Source organism: Protopterus annectens, chromosome 3.part0 (assembly GCF_019279795.1).
Source record: "Protopterus annectens isolate FY-2018-M chromosome 3.part0, PAN1.0, whole genome shotgun sequence".
Lineage (NCBI taxonomy): Eukaryota > Metazoa > Chordata > Ceratodontiformes > Protopteridae > Protopterus > Protopterus annectens.
The window spans coordinates 659,143,107-659,163,768 of NC_056731.1; positions in this window are offsets into that span (position 1 = coordinate 659,143,107).

The window sequence follows — 20,662 nt, forward strand, 5'->3', positions numbered from 1 at the left end:
GCCAAGAACGTAAAATATGAGTATAGCAACAACCAAACGAATGACATTCAGACGCGTGGCAACCATAAAAAACTTTAATAAACAGGTGCGAGTAGTTAAGCACTTTCAACACTACAAGTGGCTTCTTCAGACCATATAACTCACAAGAGACAAACACTTAAATAGATGACATCAGCTACTCACTTTTTAAATTAACCAATAAAATGCACGGCAGTCACAGTATTTCATTCATTCAGTGCTAAACTTGTGCCTTCCTTCATTATCAGCTGATAAAAACAGATAAAACATGCTACATCATCAAATTCAGGAAGCAAGCTCTTAAAACAACAGAATTTACATATTGCATGCATCAAAATTCAGAGTTGCTACAGTTATAAATACACAGCATAAACAAAAACATATAACAGCAGAGATAAACATTTAGATAAGTAACATCAGCTACTCACATTCTACTTTATACTTTTTAAAATAAGCCAGTAAATACACATTATTTCACTCACTCAGTACTGAGCCTGTGTCTTCATTACCAGCTTCACAAAGGAACTGAAGCATACTGCATCATCAAGTTCAGAAAGTGAGCTCTTAAAGCAACAACATTCACATATTGCATGCAACAGGATCATTCAGAATTTCTGCAATTATAAATGCACAGTATAAACAAACACCAGGATAAGTATTACAGTCATAATCACATCCATATATAAAATACATAATTTATTTTATTTGCAGTTTGTTTGCCAAAATAGTCCATTGGGCTACACAGAGCCCGTTTTCAGTGGAGTCCTTGGGAGAAAAGCTCCAGAAAAATACATATACACATACAAAATACACATTTTACATACACATTACAAAAAGATTTACAGGAATACAGAGTAAATATGGAACTTAACAAGAATATATTGAATACATTTCAATAGAGAGCAAATAAAAATACAAAAAAAGAACCCAAATTTTTAGCATGGGATAACTATTCAGTACTTGGTAAAATACTCAAAAGAGATGAGGGGCAGTGATGGAATATTTAATTGTAGGAGAGTGGGGAGAGTATTAGAAGGAGCAGGTAGGATGGGAGCAAGAGAAGCAATCCATTGTGAAGTAAGGTGTGAGTGAAGTGAGGTTTTTAAAAGAGGGGAGACTGCTGATAGAATGGATAGTGGGTGGTAAAGAATTTTAGAGGCATGCTAGAGATAAGGACATTAGTTGATTTCCTGCTGGATGTGCTGGTTTGTGCAACTTAATTAATTTTTGAGAGTTAGATCTTAGAATGCGGTCCGGTTCATGCATTCTGAAGATAGTGGCTAAGGAGGGACAAATAGAGAGGTTGTAAATCAATTTGTGTGCTTGGATGAGTTGGGTGAAAATGAGGAAGTTAGGTAGGGCAAGCCAGCTTAGTTGGTGAAGGGAATTGCGGTGGTGAGAGCTAGCTCTGTGACCAGCAGCAAATTTAGATATCTTGTAACAGAAGGAGGTTTTGTTTTGAGGGAGGATTGCAAGTTGGAGGGGAGAGATGCACCGTATAGGAGGGATGGGATGAGATAAGTATTTGCTAGCGTAAGCTTGGTGGTGGGGGAGCTATAACGATTATGGCAGTAAAGCTATAAATAATAAGAACAATAAAAACAAAAGAAAGGCAGCCTATTTAGGTATACTTCTCTTATTCAGTACTAGCTTGATGGAAACTACCCCATTGAGCCCCGACCCCAGATCAGCTCTAAGATTAAGGATCCAGTGAAGCTCTGCTTCTTCCATCTTATTCTCAGTGTCTCCTAATCTGACACTGGCTCCTGCGCCTTCAATAACCCTGAATTTAAATACATGCTTACCTTTTTTAGCTAACACATATCTAGATATAGCACTATTACTGCTCCCTATGCATATACTATAGAGGTGCTCTCTTATTCGTTCTCTTAAAGCACGTCCTGTCTTGCCCACATAAAATCTTTGACAACAATGACACTGCACGTAATACACTATGTGCTTGCTGGTGCAAGTGGCCCTAGGAGTGAACTTATACTCCTTACATGTATCCGGATGTAAGAATGTGTCCACAGTTTCTATATGTTGGCAAAACTGGCCGCAAGGGAATGTCCCAGCCTGCCCACCTGGACTCTTAACTTCCCTATCTGGATAGCACAACAATCTTTTCAAGGACATACAATTCCTATAACAGAAACGGGGGATATCCCCCACCACTCTAACAATCTTTCCATCCGTCAACAACAATGACCAGTGTCTCTCAGAAACTTTTTTGATCTTATCTACATTATTATTGTAAAACATCGGGACTCTCACAGCAGTTTCATGCTTCTCTTCATAAATAGCTTGATCTATATTACTAAAAGCTGATCTGTCAGAAAAGTATGGTTTTGCTCAACCTTCACGTAGCCCATCAACTTGTGTAAGTATAGGGGTAAAATCTGAACCTTTATAACCCGGCCACTCAAATCTTGATACAAAGTATCCCTACCTCACCTGTAACTTTCCTCAGTATTGTGTAATCTGGACATCCTCATCCCCTCTCCCTTGACTATGTTATTAAATATTCGTTTTGGATACATACTTTGCCTATGTAACATTGTGTCCCTATGGCAGTCCTTTCTATACAGACCTGTGCTAATGTGAGACCCTCCATCCTTGGTAACACACACACATATTTAAGAATTCAATAGACGTATCAGAGTACTTCAAAGTGAGTCACAAAAATTGACTAGAGCTGTACAATTCCTCCACAAATTCATGTAAACTATCAGCCATACCCCTCCAAAGCAAAAAAAGTCATCAATGAAACAGCGATAGAACAACACATTTCGAACAAACATTTCCATGTTAAATACCACATCCTATTCCCATTGAGCCACTACTGCATTTTTGTAGCTATTGGCACAACTCGTGCCCATTGTTACGTCATGTTTTTGAATGTAGTAACTATTATCAAAGACAAAGGCATTATTGTCCAGAACCACATCCGTGAAAATACAAATTAAACCAACAAGTTTCTGTCCATACTCACTATGATTGAGCACATACCTATGTAAATAGTTTTTCAGTGACCTTCTCACTTATTGTTTTACATCTTGCATATTCGGTATAAACATGAACAATGACACAACGTCCATTGTCACTAGTAAACATTCAGTCAACCCAACATATGATTTCATAAAATCAAACAAATGTTGTAGGAACTACTTAGTGTCCCTTGCCACAACCGTTGACTTGTCTAATATAGGTCTCACATATTTTTCAGCAAAAACTGAGAAGGGTTCAGTAACCCAACCCTTTCCTGCCACAATAGGTCTGAACAGTGGTCCTATGAGGTCTTTATGAATCTTCGGGAGACCTTGAAATAACAACACTATCGGTGCATCAACTGTCAGAAATTGCCTCAGTTCCATAGAAATATAACAACTACGTAAGCAATCATTAGGGAGAATCCACAGCTCCCTACATATGCCTTCAATCCTTCTAACATCAGTTCTTTCATAGACATCAGTATCAGGTAACATAGACATATTGGAATCATAATAAAAACTCCTATTCATAACCACTATCGTACTGCCCTTATCTGCAGGGTGGATGACTATAGTCTGGTCACTCTGTAACCTATTCAATGCTGCATGCTCATAATAGATTCAGTTAATAAAATGTCTCCCATCCTGTCTATTGCTAAATACTGTGTGAAGCTCATCTTCACATATTTTAATGAAAGCCTCCAAAATAGGGTGATTAACAGGCACAAAATTGTTCAGCTTCTTAAACCCACATCAACCCCCCCCCCCTACCATTTCACCCTCAGGAAAAGACATTTTCAGCATTACATTTCTAATAAACAGTTTTAAATCAATAATAGTGTCTTAAAGGTCCACTGCATGAGCAGGGACAAATGAAAGACCTTTATTAAGGACAGGAAGTTCAGTCCCATCCAGTGTCCTATCTGATAAGTTCCATACTAATGATTCCAGGGATCCCACATTCTTTTCAGGGTGGGAAAATTAATTGTCTCTATTGGTTCTTTCCTTTTCGTATGTCCTCTGCTTCTGGACTGATTTGAGCCTCTTCCGCCCTCCACTTGAATAAGAAAAGGTGGTTTTGGAAATCCCTGTTGATGGAACACATGAAACTCCTTTCTCCTCACCACCATGTGATCATGTTGTTGTTCAGTTTCAGCATTGCAAGGACCCCTAAAGTATTTATTGAAACATTCTTATCCCCTAGAGCATCTGGGGGTAAGGATACCTGCTTACCAGACTCCACTTTCTCAACAGCTGCAGTCCCCGATCCATTATTAGTAGGGCGTACTGTACACTTTCGCCTCTGACTGAGGTCCCCTGTCAGCATCAGGCTCAGGGGCCTTCCTTTTAGTCCTGGGCCATGAAAAAACATGACCCAGCCTAAAATCGGAGAAGTCTCTGGCCAATCCTTTCATTTTCTGGGCAGTCAATCGCCTCTCATAGGTGGTGATATTATCAACCACTCCACAGATCACTTTGTGAACTATAGGCACAGGGAAGGTGTCATAAAGAGATGCTTGTTGGTTGTCAGTCTCACTAATAAGTCTCTCCTCCTCAGGCTTGAAAAAATCAATCATAAGTTTCATATATCCGAAACTTGTCTCAAGGTTGAGATTCCACCAACTAGCAAGTAACTCAGGGTATTGTGTGCCGTACAGCAGCATTTTTCAATACTCTCAAACCTCTAGGGACCACTCTGTGATGCAGACAAGCTTCAAAATGGAGCCGTTGAAGCTGTAGCCATTTAGGTTTATACAAATTATCTTCCACTTTACTCAACCGTGCACAAAGCGCATGTCTATCACAGTCTTTCTCTATATCACTTGCATCAGTCATTAGCGCCAAATTACAGTCAGTAAAAGGGTTATTTGTTTGTGCCAATAAGCTTCCAAGCCCATTATGTTTCCACACACCTCCTTGGCCTAGTGAAATGGATCCCAACTCAATGGTGGATGGACTATAACCCTCAGCCATGCTCTCATGGATAACCAACAGCACAGTAAGACTGAAAAGATAAAAAAAATCACCCAACAAGCAAGCAAACCGCCAAGAATGCAAAATATGAGTATAGCAGCAACCAAAGGAATGACAGTCAGACGCACGGCAACCATAAAACTTTAATAAACAAGTGCGAGTAGGTAAGCGCTTTCACCACTACAAGTGGCTTGTTAAGACCATATAACAAGAGCAAAGACAAACACTTAAATAGATTACGTCAGCTACTCACTTTTTAAATAAACCAATAAAATACTGAAAAATCATCTCAACTCTTCCTGGCTATTTTCTTGCTCTATAACCTAACCGCTTCACTCTCCTTATATGATTACTAAACTCCTATGTCTTTTGCTACTAGTGACTGATGATACTTTCTCCATATTTATTTTTATCTTCACTTGTTGATACTGGTACAATAATACTGATTAATATAATGTTAAGTTGTCAATCTCGCCTTCATTCTTGCTAGATGGGTTTGGAGCCGATCCTCGGCTCCAACTCGGCACTTGCTTTAGCTTGAGAACTCCTTTTACCAGCTCGAGGCAACCCTATATCCCATGATGCAAGGCGGAACTACCTCAGATCTCGTTTGCCGCTTAGCGAAAGAGGTCTCCTTTGCCAGCTGAGGTAAGTAATTTTTTGTCAAAAAAAGCTTAGTTAGGGATTTATTTACCCCTTGTTTCCACTTTCATAGTGTGTAGTGTGTTTACAGCCCACCCTATTCCCTTACAGTTCAAAACTTTTAAATTCCCTTGGTAATTGTATAAAAGTTAAGTTAGGCCTAGACCCCATTGGTTAATCCCTACCTGTGTGTCTGTGTGTTAGGGGATTAATTGTGTGTGTTTGTTGGGGTGTGTGTGTGACTTCTTCCTTAGAAATATGTCAAAGGAAGGCAAGGTCTCAGGCTTCAAGAAGTGTGACTCGTGCCGTCAGAAAATGTCTCTGACAGACGGTCACACTTCTTGTGTTTACTGCCTGGGGCCTTTGCACCTGCAGGACTCCTGTGCTTTGTGTCACTCTTTTAGCCATAGAGTCCTGCAGGAACGGAGGAATAAGTTGATCCTCCGTGGCTTACTTAAGCCAGAAGGTTCTCCCTCTAAAACAGGGTCTGGTAAACCTTCTAAGCCACCGAAGGTTCAGGCTACAGTATCCAAGCCTCCTCCGGTGGCTCCGGCTCCGTCGGAGCCGAGATCGGCTCCGGCTGGAACCGATCTATCTGCTTCCAAAGTAGTGGGTTCGGCACCGATTGGTTCCGACACCCAGTCTACTGTGGCCTTGTCGGCTCCAGCTGGAGCCGACACCTTATCCAGCATCGGAGCCGAGAAACCTTCGGCTCCATCTGGACTTCAGGGGACTTCGGCTCCGATGACTTCGTCCCGAAAGAGATCTCGGTCCCCTTCGTTGCAGAGTATCCACTCGGCTCCAGGGTCTCCTCTTTTGTCGGAGCGGAGCCATCGGAGCCGATCTTCGAGATCTTCCAGGCTGTCTGACCACGACTTGGAGAGGGTGGTAAGCAGGCTGTTGAAGTCGCAGGCACTGGCCCAAATGCTCCATAGCCCGTCTCAGCAGACTTCGGCTATTGTTTCACCCCTTGAACTTCCTCCTCCGACTCCACACCAGAGTTCGGGCCGGAGCTTCGGGACAACGACTGTTTGGCCGGAGCCGATACATCCTTCGGCTCCGTCGTCCTCGGCTCCGATCTCCTCCTTGAGGCCTTCCTTGGAGGGATCCGGTCGTCGGGTTTCCCTTGTCGGCTCCGAGGGGGCTAGTGGCATCGGACCCTTGTCCGACCCCGCTCTCCCTCTCGGGGCTTCGGCTTTGGTAAGCTCGGCACCGACATCGGCCTCGGAGCCTTCCCTCTCAGTGGAGCCGGGAATTCCTGTATCCTCGGATCGGGGATATTCCGGTCTCCCAGGGAGGGGAGCCTTTGAGGTGATGAGGAGTGTCCTGGCTACTGAGCCAGGTCAACGGTCCATCCCTCTAGCTCCTCCCTCTTCGGTGCCTGTAGACGCCTCTTGCCAGCCTCTTGCTCTCAGGCCCAGGGATCCATCGCCCCAGGTTTCCCCATTGGGACTTTCCTCCTCTTCCGAAGTTTCTCCTGATCCAGCAGGTGAACCCCCTCGGAAGAGGACGTGTAAGAGGAAACACACAGACTCCCCCGAGTCTACTACATCTGATACCGACTTAGATGAGTCGGAGGGTTCCCCACGATCCCCCTCTGAGGATGTCTGCTTTTCAGACATCCTTGAGCTCCTCAAACAGAGGGGGAATTGGCCATCCATTGATCCCTCCGAGGATGAGTCGGTATACCTGGAGGCTTTTGGATCCCGACCCTCCACCTCTGGGTGTCTCCGTCTTTCGACCCACTTATGCAGGTAGTGGCTCGGAAGGCGTGGGCGGCTCCAGATTCTGTGGAACCTGTCCCCAGGAGACCATCCAAGTTTATTACGGCCCCTCCGGACAAACAGTTTCTTTCCAAGGGCGTCACTGTGGATGCTATGGTGGTGGCGGCCACTAAGAAGGAACTGGCGGATCCTTCAGTACCTGTCCATCCTCCTAACAAGGATTCTAGGACCATGGACAGGTATGGAAAGCGGATGTTTTCTTCAGCGACCTTTGCTATGCGTTCGCTGAACTACCTTTGTCACTTCACCAGGCTTCAAAGAGATATTCTCAAGGGACTGGGTGAAGTGGTCCAGGATCCTTCTGCTGCTGGGGCTCAAGAAAAGATTGCCTCACAGCTAGCAATCCTGAATTCCTTATCCAACTCCTCCATGCGGCTCATATCCTATGCGGCCGATGGAACGAGCAGGGCCGCAGGCACAGGAGTTGCTCTTAGACGCCAAGCCTGGATGCGGCTTTGTAATTTTGCGGACCCCTTTAAGGCGTCCTTCACTAATACCCCCTTTGATGGTTCGGCTTTGTTCGGACCTCAGGTGAAGGATACCTTGACCAGGTGTGAGCAGGTCGGTAAAACTTTTTCTGCCGTTGGAGTCCATTTTTCCACCCCTTCTAGACCATATCCCAAGGGTCAGAAGGGAGGGAAGATGTGATTCCGCAAAGCCCAAGGAGCTACACCGGACACACGTAGTCAGTTTACCCCCAGAGGCAGAGGGGGTAACAATAATAGACGCCGCCCTAGAGGCAGGGGGGGTCCTCAGAACCAGGGCAACAGGAAGTCTCTTCCTGAGAAGCCCTTTCAGCATCCCTGAGGTGTTGCCCGACTGTCCACCCTTGGAGGCAGTCGGGGGAAGGATTTCGCTGTACCCAGTAGCCTGGCATTCCCTTTCACAAGATATGTGGGTACAGTCGATCATATCCGAGGGTTACAAAATCCCCTTCGAAAGGTATCCCAGACCTCAACAATCCCTTCCAGACATCTCACCCGGTCAAAGGGATTTGGCAGAACAGGAGGTTTCAAAGCTCCTAGGAAAAAGAGCCGTCCAGACTGTGCCGGCAGACCAGGTAGGATCCGCGTCTACTGAGATTCTTTTGGTCCCCAAAAGGACGGGAGATTGGGGACCAATATTAGACCTGAGCAGTCTAAACAGATTTGTCAAGAAGGCAAGATTCCGGATGGTCACGCTTCAGTCCATTCTGCCCTTTCTGGGCAAGGACAACTGGATGTGCTCTATAGACCTTCAGGACGCGTACTATCACATAAAGATTCACAGGCTCCAGAAGGTTTCTGCGCCTGCGGCTAGGGACCAGTCATTACCAATTCAGAGCCCTGCCCTTTGGCCTCACTTCAGCCCCCAGAGTGTTTACCAAATGCATGGCAGTGGTCACAGCTCATCTGAGACGTCAAGGATTCCAGGTGTTTCCTTATTTGGACGACTGGCTCCTCTCTGCCACCACCAGGTGTCAGCTTCTTCAGACCAGAGACTACACTCTGCAGCTTTGCAGGAGTTTGGGAATTTCAGTAAATTTCGAAAAATCTTCTCTGCGGCCTTGCCAATCTATCACCTTTATAGGCAGAATTAAACACCGTCAAAATGTTAGCCAGACTAACAGATCAAAGAATTCTGGACATCCAAAAATTTGTTCGGATTCTATTGCAGAGCAGCAAGGTCAAAGCCAGATTTATACTGAAGGTTCTAGGTCTTATGGCTGCGGCCATTGTTCTTCTACCACTGGCTCGCTTCCACATGCGTCTTCTGCAGTGGATGCTATTCACTCAATGGTCGTACCACAGTCTCCCGATGAGGCACGAAATCTTAGTCACACAGTCGTGCAGAACTCATCTGAATTGGTGGATATCTTCCCCTCTTCTTCATCAGGGCCGACCCTTTGTTCCCCCTCCTCCAGTTGCCACAGTCACTACGGATGCCTCTCTGATCGGGTGGGGGGGGCATTATCAGGGCAGGATGGTCCACGGGACGTGGCAACCCATAGAATACCATCTGCACATAAATGTCCTGGAGATGAGAGCGGTGCTTTTAACGTTGCAGGCCCTCAACGACTTTCTTCCCGTGGGGACTATTGCAGTACAAACGGACAACATGTCCGTGGTCTGGTACATCAACAAGCAGGGCGGGACCAGGTCCTATCCGTTGTGTCGAGAAGCTCTCAGACTTTGGCAATGGGCAATCTCCTCTCATCGGTTTCTGATAGCAACGCACATCCCCGGCAGGTCCAACCTCTTGGCGGACAGGCTGAGCAGATCCATTCTGATGCCTCACGAGTGGTCTCTCAATCAATCTGTAGTGGATCAGATTTTTCTGAAGTGGGGCACTCCTTGTTGCGATCTTTTTGCTACTCCTCAAAACAACAAGTGCCCCGATTTTTTCACCCTCTTTCCCCTTCCAGGCCAACCCCTGAGAGACTCTCTAACCCAGGATTTGCCCCAGGGACTTCTGTACGCTTTTCCTCCTTTTCCCTTGATTCCACAAGTCATTCAGAAAGCCACCGTTTTGAGGGCCAAGTTGATTCTCATTGCCCCTTATTGGCCTCGACAAATTTGGTTTCTGTCTCTGCATCGTCACCTTCTGGTGCAGCCCTGGCATCTGGACCCAGTTCCGGATCTATTGATCCACCAGTCGGGTCAGCAGCACCGGGCCATTCATTCTCTCAACCTCACTGCTTGGTTGCTCCACTTCCTTCCCTAGCCAGGCTACCGATGATCTCTGACTCAGTCAGAGACATCTTAGTGTCTTCTTTAAAGTCGTCCACTAGGACTGTTTATGCTAGCAAGTGGCGACGTTTTTCTATTTGGGCAAATTCCAGGAATATTGATCCCTTTACTGCTCCTGTACATTCTGTTTTAGATTTCCTGGCTGAGGTTTTTCATTCAGGATCCTCTTCATCTACAGTTAAAGTTCAACTGGCGGCTATTTCCAAGTATCATGTTGGCTTGCATGACAATAACATTATGTCTCATAGATTATGCAAGGCCTTTCTGAGAGGAGTTTTTCTCCTAAAGCCGCCTATAAAGCATCCTCCTCCGCAATGGGATCTAAACTTAATGTTGGCATCCTTGATGCTACCTCCCTTCGAACCGTCTGCTTCATGTTCTTTGAAGTTATTGACCTGGAAAACTATATTCTTACTGGCTGTCACTTCAGCAAGAAGGGTTTCCGAGATTCAAGCTCTCTGCATTCGTTCCCCTTACTTGGTTTTTCATAAGGACAGGGTATCCTTAAGAACGAACCCATCCTTTCTCCCCAAAGATGTGTCTCAAACCAATATTAACCAATCTATAGATTTACCAGTCTTTTTCCCAAACTATTCCGACAGAGCTGAACAGAAGCTTCATTTTTTGGATGTCCATCGTCAGCTCAGGTTCTATTTGCATAGAACTAAACAATTCAGGAAATCGGACCAATTATTTGTCTCCTATGCAGAAAACAGGATAGGTCTTCCAGTTTCTAAAGTGACCTTATCCAGATGGTTGACTTCCACCATTTCCTATGTGTACTCTCTCAGAGGCAAGCAGCTATCTTCTAAACCAAAAGCACACTCATCCAGGAGTCTATCCACTTCTGCAGCCTTTCAGGATAGACTACCCATTGATACCATTTGTGCAGCAGCTACTTGGGCCACGCCTCATACCTTTGTCTCTCATTACAAGTTAGACTTGGCCTCCAGAGACAGGGCCAGTTTTGGTTCCACAGTTCTCAAGAGTCTGTTCCATTGAGCCACCTGGGATACAGGTGCTAGGGACGCGGTCCCATCCAGCAAGAATGAAGGCGAGATTGACAACTTAACATTTAGAAGTTATGTACCTACCATAACGTTCCATGTTAGTTGTCTTCTGTCGCCTTCTTTCTTGCGTCCCTCCCTCCTTCCCCCTGGCCTGGACAGATCTTGAAGAGTTCCTATCAGGTTGTTTTCCTCCTGAGCCTTCATATGAGGACTCTTATTATGAACTTGTTTTCCTAATTATGTTAGGTTAGTCCTTAGCAGGGTAGGTTAGCTACCAAACGAGATCTGAGGTACTTCCGCCTTGCATCATGGGATATAGGGTTGCCTCGAGCTGGTAAAAGGAGTTCTCAAGCTAAAGCAAGTGCCGAGTCGGAGCCGAGGATCGGCTCCGAACCCATCCAGCAAGAAAGAAGGCGAGAGAAGACAACTAACATGGAACGTTATGGTAGGTACATAACTTCTAATTTCTGTTTATACCACTCTGATTGAATTCATTGAATTCTGCTTCAATGTATATTTTCTGTATATATTACTGTAATCAATAATCAAACAAACTAGATTCCTGCTTTTATGTATATATTCTGTATCTTCTTCTTCTTTCGGCTTTTCCCGGTTAGGGGTCGCCACAGCGGATCACCTTGTCTGCTCATGATTGGCAGTGGAATTTTACGGTGTCGAGTTGCCAGCCCGGCACCCAACCTTCCACAGAAGGCACACACACACACACACACACACATACACACACACACACACACACACACACACACACACACACACACACACACAAACACAAACACACACACACACACACACACACCTAGGGCCAATTTAGAGTGCCCAATCCAGCTGCAGCATGTCTTTGGGATGTGGGAGGAAACCGGAGCACCCAGAGGAAACCCAAGCGACCACAGGGAGGACATGCAGACTCCGCACAGAAGGCACCCCAGCCGAGGATCGAACTGGAGAACCTCTTGCTGTGAGGCGGCAATGCTAACCACTGCACCACTGTGGCCACCCTTATGTATATATTCTGTATATGTTACTATATTTAGTATCTGTAACACTGTTTCTACTTCTGTACTAATTAATGTTTATATTTTTTCTGTATCTCGTTGGAGTTTTCTCCCTGGGCCTCCACTGAAAATGGGCTCTTTTAGGCCCGGTGGACTTTCCCGGTAAACAAATGCAATAAAATAAGTAAAATGCATGGCAGTCACAGTATTTAATTCATTCATTGCTAAACTTGCACCTTCCTTCATTATCACCTGATAAAAACAAAGTATGCTACAACACATTCTAGTGGTCATAGCTGCTCGTTTGGACACAGTCAGTCAGATAGCCTCTCTTCCCTCCACTCAAATAAGCACTCTGCAGTTGCATGTCAAGAAAGTGATCCAAAATTCATCTCTTCCAGCCTGAGTGATACTACAGACTTTGAGTTCCATGGCAGCAGCTATCACCATTGTTCTATAGCCGAGTTCCATATGAGAATCATTCAATGGACTCTTATCGACTCAATGGTCCATTCTTCAACATCCATTATCTATGCCAGTCAAGATCACTCAAGCATGTGAAACATGCCTTCTATAGTGAATTCATACAAATCCGCTCCACGAAGGCCGTCCCTTTGTTCTTTTCCTTCCCTAGGCCATGGTGACCACAGACTCCTCTCAGCTTGGGTGAGGGGGCACTACTTGGGAAGGACAGTCCAGGGTATGTGGTCAAGAGGCCAAGGCATATATCAATATCCTGGAGTGAGAGCTGTCATCCTAGCATTGCAGGCCTTTCAAGACTCTCCCATCCTGGACAATATGTCAGTAGTCTTGTACATCAACAAGCAAAAGGGAAACAGATCTTGCCCTCTTTGTTGAGAGGCTATGAGAGTATGGCAGTGGATGATCTCTTCCAGTCGCGTACTAATAGCAATGCACATCCTGAAAATATCCAGTGTGATTGCAGACAAACTAAGCAAGTACAATCTCATACCTCATGAGTGTTCTCTCAATGTTAATGTGATGGAGAAAATTTTCCATCAGTGGGCCCAGCCATGCTGTGATCTATTTGCCTGTCCATTTAACAACAAGTGCAGCAGATTCTTTGCTCTGATGCCCCCACTGGGGAGTCACCGAAAGGTGCTCTAGTTCATGATTGGCCCTTTGGTCTTCTGTATGCTTTTCAACCCCTACCACTATTCAAATTTCTTCAGAAAGCAGTTTTGTTGAAGAGCACAGTTATCCTCATTGCAGCCTTTTGGCCTTGTTAAATTTGGTTTCTCTTCCTCGGGCTTCATCTTGTATATTCACTCTGGATTCTGGATCCAGCTCCAGACCTTGTGTCTTATTCAACAGGCATGTTTCTTCATCCTTTTGGTCCAGAGCATGTTTATATGTTATTTACGCAGCTGCAACTTGGGCTGATCCCCACATTTTCATTGTTCTTTACAAACTGGATTTGATTTCTGGGAAGAAAGCAGCATTTGGCTCAGTGGTGCTTCAGAACATCCCTTCCATAGGGCCTCCTATGGTGACAGTAGCTGGTGACTCTGTCTGTTCAGTTCAGGAATGAATGAAGATGACAGCATCAGATTAAAAAGTTATGTACTCACCATAACGATGCATTTGTGCTGTCCATGTTCATTCTTCCACATTTCCCTGCCCACCTGCCCCCTCTTTTTTCTTCTAAAGAAGTCTAAGAGTTGTATAGTCACCACTGTTCCTTTTTTGAGCTCAAGTTTCCCTTTTCTTTTCTACCTCTGGTATTTCTTTTATAGGTTGTTCCTTTATATCTAGGGGCAGCGGACACGATCTGAGGTATGTTCGGTTGGCGGGGCATTATGGTTAAAGGGAGAAGCTCAAGAGTTCTATGATCCAATGATCTAGTAGAAATGGTCGACCTAGATCCGAGTCTTGGATCCAAACCCATCACTTGAGGAAGGATAAAAATGGACAACACAGATGGAACGGTATGGTAAATGCATAACTTTTTATTATTTTTCTTAACTTCAGCTATAAAAATTTGGGGCATAACCTTTGGGGATGAATCTACTTATTTGAGCCAATGGGATTGTAGTCTATAATATATTCCAAGGTGATTTTAGATTTCAAGTAGAAAAATGTATACATATTGCATTTTGTGATTCTGGGCAGGTTAGTATATTCTGGGCAGGTTAGTATATTTTGGCAGAGTGTTTCCATTTCAAGCTTGTAAAGAACAGTTATTATGGATTTTTTTTTCCTTTTTTTGTGAGGGTGTAAGTTAAATCAAATTAATGAAACCCAGTTGATTACAAATCTGAGAAAGGAGATGCTGGTTTAAGTAACCCAGTAGTATATTTGGTATCTGTTCATCTCTGATGGATTCTAAATAAAGTTTTCTTGGCACAACAAGATATGCTAGGAAATATTTTTGATTGCTGTTTTCAAAATGTTATTGTTCATGTTTTATTGAAATATGATGTGTGATGTTTTGTATCAAATAAAGTTTAACTTCACTACAGAAAAAAAAGTTTTGCTTCTCTCATAGTTTTATACTCATTTGTATAAAGCTCCTTGTTCTATACTATAAAAAGAATATGTTACTGAAATGAGTGTTTATCATGAAGTAGTCAGAAATCGGTATAAGAGAATCCATCTAGTTTACTATAAATCATTTTAAGTGCAGATATAATAGTTAATAAGCAGTTTCATTTTTTTTCTGAAATCTATGGTAAACTAATTGTCCAGTATTGGCCTCTGTTATTATGAAGGAAAAGATGCACACATGCAGTTGTGTTAGCTGACTAAAGATACATGTATTCATAACATTTTTGTCAGTGTGCAGAATCATGGCAGGTCCAGGCACTGTGCCACTAGCTCTTGTGCAAGAGACCAATATTTTCCCCAGGATATATGCATTCTCTGTACTTTTATGAACAAAAATACCAGATACAGAGAGACGTAGACCTTTGCTGACAACCTCCTTTGGGGATTACCCTAACCTCTGCCTTCCATGAATACACTTGACCAGTCAGATAAGGTACACAGACAGAAAGTTCACTTCCCCAACTTGATAGCTGTTGTTTTTATTTCTATTTAATGTGGCTTGTTTGCATTAAGGTCTATTATTTCACTGTGTGTTGCTGGAATAAAATCTACCAAGCAGTACTCAGCAGCAACACCATCACTACTCTTTCCTTAGTACTGTGGTGGACTGCCTACTTCTCTCATGCAGCAGCTAGAGATGGAAAAGCATGTGCTTGTATTAGAATACTCCTTTTAAGTAAAATATGTTTAAATGAAGGTAAAGCTATTTATTGCAGGAACACTTCAGTTATTTGTCTTTGATGTTGACAAATCTCCAGTTTATATTAAATGTAATGTTTGTGTTTCCAAATCTCAGTCCCATTGCTGTATTTACCAGTACTGTTGCCAATGAACAGTTCCATCCCAAACTCATTATAGGAAGGGGGCAAATATCCATGGTTATACAGCCATGTTTTAAAAGTTATGTTTTTACTTAAAATTCCATCTTGAGACAAAATAAGAATACAACAGCCCCTCTAAGCCAACAAGCTTGTGTCAAAGGCAGAGGCGTCTGTGTTCCGTTTTGTACCTTTGCCCATGAGCCTTAAGATATGTGGTGTGCAGATTTTTTTGGTTAATTTGTCCATCAATAAGTCAGATTAGTATTGTTCTTTTAGATATGTACATTTGTTTTATAATATTTCTGTTATCATATATTAATGTTTTGTTGCTAAAGTTTTCAATAAAAACAAATGAGAAGAAAAATAAGACAGGTTAGTGTGATTTTCTCAAAGTTAGACAACCTGGAAGGGAAGATTGATTAAGTCAAACGCAGGAGTGTAGGATGAAGATAATTAGCAGTTCATAGCCTTCCTTCACCCTCTGTGTAATACTCCAGTATTATGGTAGTAGTGCATGAAGTATCAATTTACTGCACTGTACTAATTCTTATGCATAGACACATAGCACTGTTCTGTTAAATTAAGTTGTAGACTCGTTCCTGCTGCACTTTAGTTATGCCTTTACATATCTATTTCTGTGAAGAGAGGAATCTATGAAAAAGCACGAGTTACTGTATGTATGCCAGATGACTTGATTGTTTGTAATATGCTCTTATTTCTGTATAGCAGTATTTTCATGTCTAACTTGTGTTCTGTTGTTTATGTTGTTTTTCTATTACTGTGGTTGCCTTGTAAAACTGCTTGTAATGTCAACTATTCATGAGTATTTTATATGTTAAAACTTACTGTCATGAGCTTTTCATATTTCGCTTTATTTTAGATTCTTAATATTTTGTTCATTTATTTTTCAGGAAATCCACATAGTCAGAATATCAGCAGTCGTTTAACACATGACACTATAGAGCATGTTCGTTACAGGTAACGTAATGATTATTTATGCTCCCAGAACTTTGTAGTTCGGGTATGCTTTATTGTACAAATAAAATTGTTTATTTTTGTATAGATGAACATTTTTGTAGTGCATGGAGCTTTGAGTTTGCAATCCAAATTAGAGTAAAATGCATGCTTGTTAAGCACCATTCTGATGTCAGAAAGGTACTTAAAAACCTTATCTAGTGCATGGAGTCCAGTGATTACACTTTGAAATCAGGAAATACCTTGCTAAACACTTCCCTAAAACCCAGTCAAAACAGTGCTCGTGTGTGCTTAACATGAATCTTAAGTATTTTTAAACTTGGCTCTTGTGCCAGGGACTAGCTGTGGACAGTGCCGGTTGGCAAAGATCACTTGCAGGAGGTAAAATAGCCTTTAAAAGCTTTTAGGATGCTTTGCTGTGCCACATCCATAAACAAGAACTTTAGCAGAACAAACTATCTACAAGTCATTAGTGCCATACAGGAGCACTTTATTTTTGCCTGCTATCCATATCCCTCAGTTGTCCCTGATTTTGTAGAATGTCCCTGATTTTTGCTCATGCGTTTGCCCTGTCCTTTGAAAAAATTAAATTCTCTGGCATACCTCTCAACTGTACATATTTTTGTCTCATATTTTTGGTGTGTTCCTCCTAAAATGTGTACCTTTCTGGCAAATAACTGAGGATTGAAGTCATTAAATAATGACAAACATTGGAGTTTAAAACTCCACATCCTTCAGAAAGTTAATTCTAATGCAAAACCTATTATTCTATTAACTTTGTAAGTTTGTAAGAGCAATATTTAATATCTGTACCTATTTGTCCCCCCATCATTTTAGGCTTTGTCCAGATTATTTGCTCTAAGAGGTTGAGAGGTATGTTCTCTGGTAAAGATCAGTGAGGATTATAGGCAATCAATAATGCCAGTCATTAGATTTTCATTCTTATTTTTCATACAATGCATGTTGATTAAAAAAACTTGCTTTTCTATAAACTTTTTTAAGTGAATTAGAATATTATTTAAAAACATTTCTGATTTTGATCCTTTCTCCCTCCATTATTTTGAATTTGTTCAGAAGTGTTTTGCCAGCACCTGCTCTTTTTCTTCTGTAACTGGTAATATATGGAGCAGATAAAGCTTCGTGTACTACAAAGACATCTGATTGGGTCAGTGGTCATTACCATTTACTACTTCTGCTAAGTTTTACTCACCTCTCGAACTTTGCCATGCATTACAAGAAGATGATGAATTTGGGGGAATCTTGCTTCCCCCTCTGGTACCAGGCTTGACAGAGGGACTTACACTTTGGCATTCTTTTCTGCATATCTTACTCATGAAACTTTAGACTTTTGCATTAACAGATGTGTCAGTTTTGGAGCTACATCTTTTAGGATCAATGCTTTTAGTGTTTATTATATCATCAATATCGATGGCTACAGCACAAGTGCTTTTGATGACAAGAGTTGTTGTGGCACTGGGCTTTGTGGTCAGTTACTCACAATCAATTTTAGTATAGACACTTTTGGGTCATTGCTTATCTTTGCATCATTGGCCTATGAGCCCTGGCTCTATGCCAAGATTCTTGATTTTGAGTTTGGGCTCAGCTCAATGAAGCCATTGGCCCCACTGTCATGGTTCAAGCTATTTGAACTAGACGTAGTACTGTGGTGTCAGCCTTGATGAGATTCATCTTTAAGCAGTCACGGTTCATGCCCCCAGTCCTGAGTGTCTGAGATGGCGAGTCTGTCCTATGTCTCAAATCTTACCATGTGACTTGCACATGATCAATAGGTAATGCAGCGAGGACACCAGGTACTAAGGTAGCTGATCACCACCATATTTGGCTTCTCTGTACAGATTTTGCTGAAAATTCAAAGACATAATTAATTAATGCACGTTGCTGAGTGTACCTAGTTAGGAACAAAAAGTTAAGGAGAAATTGAAAAATATGATAGAGGATAAGATTACCACAGCTGTTGGTTTTAATGTTTAGACACCTTAATTCCTCTTTTCTGGGGCACAGAATATTCAACATCAGTTATGAAAGCCATTGTGGTCAAAACCAACAACAGAATCAGAAATCTGGATAGTACCAATGTGGTCATGCAAACTTCCAGAAATGAAGTCAGCTCAGAGGCAAGAGTAGTCAGACATAGCATGGGTTCAGTGGTCCTTCTTAAGGAGGGCAGCAGCCCTTAAAGCCTTACCCAACTGTCCCACTCTGGATGCAGTCAGAGGCCATCTGACTCTTTATTTGGATGCATGTCTCACCATCAGATAAGGCAAATGGATAGGGGCATTAATATCTAGAAGCTTTAAAGGTTTCTTTCCCATCCCTCCCTAGTGCCACATCACAAACTTTCAGTAGAGTGTGATAAGGAAAAAGATGGTAAGCCTCAAATAAAAGAGGCAATTAAGAGGTACCACACAATCAGGAAAGATCTGGTTATTACTACAGGTTCTTTTTAGCTGCAGGAAAAAAAGGATTTCAGGTTGATATTTTATCTGAGCTGCCAAAACAAATTTATCCGCAAAGGTTGTTTTTGGATGGCCACAGTGCAGTCCATCCTCTATTGCCTGCAAGAAGGAGAATAGATTTGATCTTTGGACCTCCAAGATAGCTGTTCACACATCAAAATCATTAAAGAGTCCAGTTACGGTCACTTTTCAGATGCTTCCATTCAGTCTCACCTCCGCCCCCATGGTGTTTATCAAATGCATGTCCAGACTTGCAGCTAACCAGAGGTTGCAAGGGTTGAATGTGTTTCCATACCTGGTTGACTGGCTACTAGATTCACCAAATATAATGAAACTAGTTTTATCTTAGGATATCCTTAGTTTTTTCATTCCTTGGGGATAAAAGTGAACACTTCAAAGTCTAAGATGGAGTTCTTACAGACACTAATCTTTACTGTATGGATCTCAGACATTCCCTGGAATACTGTATTCTCCTACTGTTGGAGAGCATTGGGCCTCATGCTAATTACTGTTTAGATGGTCTGTCCCTCAGGGTTGTGCATGACGGTCATCCAGTAGACTATAAAATACAGTGGTCATAGTAAACAGGTCCTGTATCTCAACAGATACCTTTTCCAAAGCATGCAAGATCCATTTAAAGTAGTGGCTCCATATTCTTAATGATACTCTGGGCAGCCAATTCCAAATTTCTATCCATAACTGTTACTGTGAATACCTCTGCCCTGGTGTAGGTTGGGTATTCTTAAGGGCAAGTCAGTCCATGGTGTTTTGTCACAGATGGAGGCCAGTCTGCATATTGGTTTTCAAGAGATGAAGGTGGTCCTTCTCACATTGGATGTGTTTCATGGCATTTTCCACAAAGTGATTTTTGCCATGCGCACTAACTGTAATTTGATAAGTGGTGAGGTTATAACAATGGTTTAGTTCAAGATACTGATTTCTGAAACAGAGTCATGCTCATAGGGAAACAAGTTCTTTCATAGACTTAGCTTTTGCTTACTGATGCCTGACAAGTGATTCCCCAGCCTTTCTTAAGATCAGAAACTTTTCTGTCACTGCAAAATCTTTGCTGGGATCTCTTTGCATCCTTAACCAATGCCAAATGGAGTAACTAATATTCCTGTACCAGAAATGTCCCGGGGATAATGTTGTCCAGAATTACCCCCACTCCCTGGACTTCTTCATACTTTCATGTGTTTCCCCTTATTTAGTTGGCCCGTCTTCTCTCTTCCACCCTAAGAACAAAAATCAGCAAAACATACTCAAACTGACATGTTTTGCTATTTGGGTTACTTCAAAGGATTCTATCTCTGTACATCACCAATGCCTTCAGCTTTACATTACTATTAGCAGATTTTTGATTTAGCACTAAGTTTGGTTCTGTAAAGGTCCGCAATGCTGCTACATTTATTGTCCATCAATCCCCTTAACAGTATATTCTTAGAATCTTCAAAAAGCTACAGAGCTTTATTGAGTGGTACTTCTCACTTTTAACTTCCTTTCAAGGATCCTTTCAGGGATCCCATTCCTTCATGAGGTTTCAATTTTTTTTTTTTTTTTGCAAGAAGTTAACCCTTCCTCCCTTTGATCCTACTGTTAAAGCTGATTTAAATATCTGTATTGAAAGACTGACTTTCTAGTGGTCATCACTTCTGCAAGGA